This window comes from Sceloporus undulatus, chromosome 1 (genome assembly GCF_019175285.1).
Source record: "Sceloporus undulatus isolate JIND9_A2432 ecotype Alabama chromosome 1, SceUnd_v1.1, whole genome shotgun sequence".
Taxonomy (NCBI): Eukaryota; Metazoa; Chordata; class Lepidosauria; order Squamata; family Phrynosomatidae; genus Sceloporus; species Sceloporus undulatus.
In genome coordinates this window covers 209,632,709-209,639,237 of record NC_056522.1, presented here as the reverse complement: position 1 = coordinate 209,639,237, position 6,529 = coordinate 209,632,709, and the positions used below count along the sequence as shown (strand labels likewise).

Below are 6,529 nucleotides of genomic sequence, written 5' to 3'. Positions count from 1 at the left end.
GTTACTGCTCTTGTTGTTGTTCGGTGTCTTCAAATTGTTTCTGAATTATGGTGACCCTAAGGAAGGCTTGTCACAGGGTCTTCTTGCCAAGATTTACTTAGAAGTGGTCTTGCCAGTGTCTTCCTCTGAGGCTGAGAGAATGTGACTTGCCTAAATCAACTATGGGTTTTGTCAGGCTCCTGCTTGCAGGCCCCCTTTCCAATAAGAGGCTGGGCTGTAAAAGTACCAACTTTATTGAAAATAGAGTTACATACAAGAGAAGTGACTTTTTTGTCAGGAATGAAGACGTATAGTAACATATGGTTTATGTAGTCCCACAAAGCAAACCCACCCCATAAAGTAATAAAGTAAATTAATTGGATGACTCCTTCCCACGCAGTGAGGAATCTCCTCCCCAATGATGTAATGTCCTCCAGTCCGGGATCCTTGGCAAACTCTCCAAACAATTAAGTTCCCAAACGGCTTTATCTCCTCCTTGCACCTGTGACCTTGAAGCATAAGTAATATTGAACCTTAACAGCCTATGAGTATAATAAAGCATAGTTATATATCCCATCATCCCACAACCCAACATATAGAGCAGCATCTAAAATATAATGAACGTATTACCATAACATCATATAAGCAATAGCAATAGGCCCTTCAGGTTGAATCCCCCTTCCAACACAGGAAGGGTCTCTGCCTAACTCCCTAACATTACAATCCTTAACAAGCAAGCACAGAGGCTAACAATCTGCCTACCACTTTCTAGTATGTTCTATTAACCCACTATGCATTAAACCCACTACTGTCTTAACCTAATAATCTTTAAACAAAACCCTAAATCTATAACCCTCATGACAGAAACCCCAAATGAATAAATGAATGCAGGGGATTTCTGACAGTTTTCCATGGCCAAGCGGCAGTTCAGACCCTGGTCTTTAATTCACAAATCACTTCACCACACTGGCTGTTTCTTGAAGCCTATCACAGGGTTTTCTTGGCAAAATTTGCTCAGAGGGGGCTTGCCATTAACCTTCCCCTGAGGCTGAGAGAGTGTGACTTGCCCAAAGGCACCCAGTGGGTTTCATAGCAGAATGGGGAATCAAACCCAGGTCTCCAGAGTCCTAGTCCAACACTCAAACCACTACATCACCCTGGCTCCTATTCCCATGTACCAATACAAAATAATTGCAGACTTTTGTTGTTGTTCTTGTGTGTCTTTCCTTTCCAACTTATGGCGAACCTAAGACAACCTTACGGGGTTTTCTTGGCAAGTTTCTTCAAAGGGGGATTGCCATTACCATCCTCTGAGGCTGAGAGAGTGTGACCTGCTCAGCCCCATTTACTTGGCCACAAACTGTACATACCCCAGAATGCATCACCCAATATATTGGCAGTCCTTCCCCCACAACACTCTCATTTCTCTCCAGCCAGCTTATAGCTGGGAGATGGAAATAATTTTTAAAGCAACATTTAAATTTGGACTATTTTTCAAAAAGTAAGGTCCAGAACACACTGCAGAAATCATCCATTTTGAGACCGCTTTAACTGCCCTGGCTCAGTGCTAGCGAATCCTGAGAGCTGCATTTTTTGTGGCACCAGAACTCTCTTAACAGAGTAGGCTAAATGTCTCACAAATTACAGTTGCCAGGATTCTTTAGCATTGAACCAGGGCAGTTATAGTGGCCTCAAACTGGATGATTTCTGCAGTGTGTTTTGGACCTAAGTGGCCCATATGCTATTACCGTTATTCAGTTTTGTAGCTGTTATTATAAATTGAAAAGACATAGAGTGCAAACTGCTCAAGTATACTTCTCTTCTGGAGTGAGATGTGCTTTTCCAGCTGACTCTCACCTCTAAGGAGGGGGCTGCCAGGAGGATGAGGGGGGTGGGAGCACAATAGCATAGGGGGGGTATTAGGAGGGGTTTTGTGCATTTACATTTTGTGGATTGATATTATTCTTTTTAGCTTTTATTTTGTAATGTCATCTACCTTTTTCTTGAGTATCCTACATTTTGTGGTTTCTTTCCCTCCGTTCTGGTTATGACATCTGGTCTCCCTGCTCAAAGCTCCTCCACTGCTTGGCCTTCTCCCAAGAAAGAGCAGGGTGGTGGCAGCAGAGGGTGGAATTAATAGTATTAATATTAATTATTAATAATTAGCCACTAACAATAATTAATTAGTAATTATTAATAATTAGTGGCTGATAATAATTATAATTAATTAATTAATTAATCAGATATTAATACCGTATTATATAAATACTGTAAATAAATAATAATAATAACTAATATTTACATTGATTCATAACAGTAGCAAAATTTCAGATATGCAGTAGCAAGGAAAATCCTCACCACAACATGAGGAACTGTATTAAAGGGTCCTGGCATTAGAAAGGTTGGGAACCACTGCTTTAATGGTTTTAACTACATATGCTGTTTTAATCTGTGTTTTAATGTTGGCATTATTTAATTATTTTTAACTTTTGTAATCAATGTTTTAGCTCTGTCTTTTTTAAAAACAAACATATTGTAGCCCATCTTGAATCCCACTGTGGGAGAAAGGTGGGATATAAATCTTGGGCATACATAAATAAAATAACCATTCAAGTCGTTTCTGACTTATGGTGACCCTAAGTCAGGGGTAGGCAACCTTTTTGAGCTGGGGGCCGGGTTGCTGTCCCTCAGACAACTGGAGGGCTGAAGCCAAAAAATAAATAATTAAATATTTTTTTTAAAAAAATTAAATATATAAATAAACCAGGAGAAATGTAGGACAAAATTTTCAAATGGAGGGCACTTTTTAAATAAAAAATGGAGGACACATGAAAAAATCTGCTGATTTTTAAAAAAATGTTAATATAAAGGCATGTTTCTGAGGCTTCTATAGACAATTGCCCCCCAAAGGCCCTGGTGGCAATCGGCGGCAGGACCGGGCTGGGGCCAGTCCCAAGGCCTTGCCAGGCCGCATCCGGCCCACGGCCCACGGGCCCAAAGGCCTACCCCTGCCCTAGGTCCTCCTTGGGTTTTCTTGGCAAGATTTGTTCAGAGGGCGTTTGCCACTGCCTCCTTCTTCCCCTGAGGCTGAGAGAGAGTTCCTTGCCCAAGGGCTTCCCTGGCCAACACCCGGATCTCCTCCAGAGTCATGGCCCAGCACTCAAACCACCCAGTGGCCCCCAAACTGTGCCCTTTAAGGGATTTTGGACTTCGGCTCCCAGAATCCTATGCCATTGCCCAACACAGCTGAGGCTTCTGGGAGCTGAAGTCCCACATCTTTTAAAGGGCACAGTTTGGGGACCACTACACTAGGCCACGGTGCAATACACATTGCTAATCCCAGTGTTGTGTAGGATGGATGGAGCTGTGACCATTCAAGCAGTATCAAACTGCATTATTTCAGCAGTGCAGAGGCACCCTTCCTCTCTTTCAGTCTGGCCCAAAACACACTGGAGAAATGATCATCAGCGGGGGAATTCTAACAGTGTTTTGTGAGACATTGAGCCTTCTCTGTCAGGGAGAGAGCTCTGGTGACACAACAAACTACAATTCCCAGGATCCCCTAGCACTGAGCTAGGGCAGTTAAAGCGGTCTCGAACTGGGTTATTATTATTTCTGCAGTGTGTTGTGTTTTGGGCCCTCCTCCTCCTCCTCCTCCTGACTGAGGGGGATTTCGTCGTGCGCGCCAAAAGAGGCGGGTCGCGGCCTAGTCGCACAGGCCAAGCCTTCCCTCACAAACTCCCAGGCTGAGCCTCCCCTTTTCCCTCAGGAGAAGGAGGAGGAGGAGAAGCCTTGGGTCGTCGAGAAGGCTCTCCGAGACTCCCATCCTCCTCTGCCTCCCAGGACGCGTGTCCAGGCGTTCACACGCCTCCAGGGCCACGCTTCTCCGCGTCCCGCCCTAGTCTCCACCACCAGAGCCACTCCGGCCGGGTTTCCCGCTTCCTTCCTTCTTTCCTTCCCCTCCTCCTTTTCCTCCTCCTCCTCCTCCATTGACGCAGTCCGTGCTGCACCAGATCCTAACATGGCGGCGCCGCTGAGGAGAAGGTGGTAGTGGTAGTACTAGCAGTAGTGAAGAGGAGAAGGAGGAGAAGGGCCGGGAAGACGGTGAGTGGAGGAGAGGACCGTGGCCCCGTTTGGAGGGGGTGGTCGGGGGAGGCAGAAGAGGGCTTGGGGAGGCCTCCTCCTGGCCCCCAAAACCCCGAGGAAGGAGGAGGAGGAGGCAGGCAGGCAGGGCTGGGGCTCTTTCATGGTGTGGTTTCAGGGATGGGGGTCTTCAATGGAGATACTGAGGGGGCTTGAAGGAAGGGTCGCCTCTAGAGAGGAGGAGGGAAAAGGAGAAGAAGAAAAGAGGCGGTTTCCTTCTCATGGAGGAGGAGGAGGAGGAGGAGGAGGGTTGAAGGAAACCTGGGGCCTTGAATGGAAGGAGGAGATGGTGGGGGTGTTTGTGTGTCTCTGGGAGGGTAAGGGGGCTGGGGTGCTCTTATTGTGGTGCTGGTCTGTGTGGGGAATGTGTTTAACCCTCCCCCCCCCCGTGTCTCCTCTTTTGAGGCTGACTGAAGGGGGAAAGGAAGGCCCAGAAATGCACCCCTCACAAGTGTTTTGGCAGTGCTTTTATTTGGGGGGGGGGGGTTGTGTGGGAGATATGCTTAACCCCCCCTTCAGTATCTCCTGTTGAGACTGACTCTTGAAAGGAAGGCCCCTCCCCAGAAATGCTCCCCTCACAAGTGTAGTGGGAATGTTTTTATTGGGGTGCTGGTTTGTGTAGGGAATCTGCTTAACCCTCTTAACCCCCCCTCAGTATCTCCTCTTGAGGCTGACTGAAGAGGGGAAAAGGAGGACCACCTCCCCAGAAATGCACACCTCACAAGTGTATTGGCAGTGCTTTTATTGGGGTGCTAGAATATGCTGGAGACCCCTGGGAGGTGTCTCTTAAAAGTAGAGAAGCATCCCCCCTCCCTCCTGGTTTACTCAAGGATTGTGCACAAGCCAATATCACAATAAATTGTGGCCTCCCGTGCAAGGGGTGTGTGTGGGTGTTTGTGTGTGTGTGGGAGGGTAGGGTAGGGGGCTACAGTGCTTTTATTGAGGTGCTGGTTTGTGTGGGGAATGTGCTGGGGACCCCTGGGAGGTGTCCCTTAAAAGTAAGGAAGCACCCCCCCCCCCCACTCCTGGTTTACTCAAGCATTGTGCACAAATCAGTATCACAATAAATGGTGGCCTCCAGTGCAGGGGAATAAGCTGTACAACTTGATTTCTGTAGTGTTCTGGATTGTCTAAAGTTCAATGCTACTTCATCAGGTGAAGCTGACAGTTTGTGTACAGGTTGAGTTTCTCTTAGCCAAAATGCTTGGGACCACAAGTGTTTTCAGGGGGGAGAACAGGATTTTGGAATATTTGCATATACATAAGGGGCTATGTTGGCGGTGTGACCCAAGTTAAACATGAAATTTGTTTATGTTTCCTGTATAGTTAGTGTGAAGTTAATTTTGTTACACAGTTTTTAAAATAATTTTGTGCAGGAAACAAAGTTTGTGTAGGCTGAGCCATCAGGAAGCAAAAGTGTCACTGTCTCAGCCACCCAGTTTTAGTATGTTGAATTTCAGAATTGCGGATAATCGATATTCAACCTGTAATAGGAAGGGAAGCTGGGCTGGGTGTATGTGTGTTGGATTTGATAACTGTGGAACCAGTGTGGCGTAGTGGTTTCAGCATTGGACTATGACTCTGGAGACCAGGGTTCACATGTCACCTCAGCCATGGAAACCCACTGGATGACCTTGGGCAAGTCACATTCTCTCTGCCTCAGAGGATGGCAGTGACAAACCCCCTCTGAAGAAACCTGCCAAGAAAATCCCATGATGGATTCGCTTTTGGTTAAGCATAAGTTGGAAATGGCTTGAAGGCACACAACACACAAACAAACGACCAGTGAGAAGAATATGTATATAGACAACAAAATGTGGCAAAATCATGGACATGGTGGAATTTGGTGGGGGAGCTGTGTAAACTGATGCTCAAATGAAGCCCATTGACCACTCTAAAAATAGAATTATTTCTTTGTAGTTACTTTCATATCCTGGATCCTAGCATGGATTGGATTGTCAATTCTGATTTGGTCCTGGATAAGTCGTTTTGTTTGAGGAATGGATCTGGAGACTATTTTTTGAATTCCTGAAACAAGTTTTTATGTGAAGCATAGCATGTGCAATATATAATGGTAAAATAAATATACAAATTACCTACACCATACACGTACAGTATATGTACCTCACCTGTGTATACGTTCGCCAAAACATTTAAAAAGTTTTTCCTTCTACCAGATCCATTTTCAGAATAATAGTGAATTAAAGTGACTTTCTGTATTGGGATTGGCGTATTTCAACTTTTTAATAAATGATCTTGCAATAGGGATGAAGAGTGAAGTAACTAAGGCCTGTTACAGACAGCCAAAATAAAGCTGCTTCGAGTCACAGTGGAGGTATGGTGTTTCAATGATGCATGCATCCTAAGAGTCCAGAAGTTGCACCAAAGCCACTCTCCAGCCCTAAGG

The 6,529-nt window shown here is 45.6% G+C and overlaps 1 protein-coding gene across 1 annotated transcript in view; it reads left to right on the top strand.

Moving 5' to 3' along the window:
- Positions 1 to 3,728: 3,728 nt before the first annotated feature.
- Positions 3,729 to 6,529, top strand: part of PPIG (peptidylprolyl isomerase G) — a 39,476-nt gene continuing 36,675 nt past the window's right edge. The window contains 1 exon segment of the mRNA XM_042464339.1: positions 3,729 to 4,083. The gene's annotated coding sequence lies outside the window, so the exon portion shown is untranslated.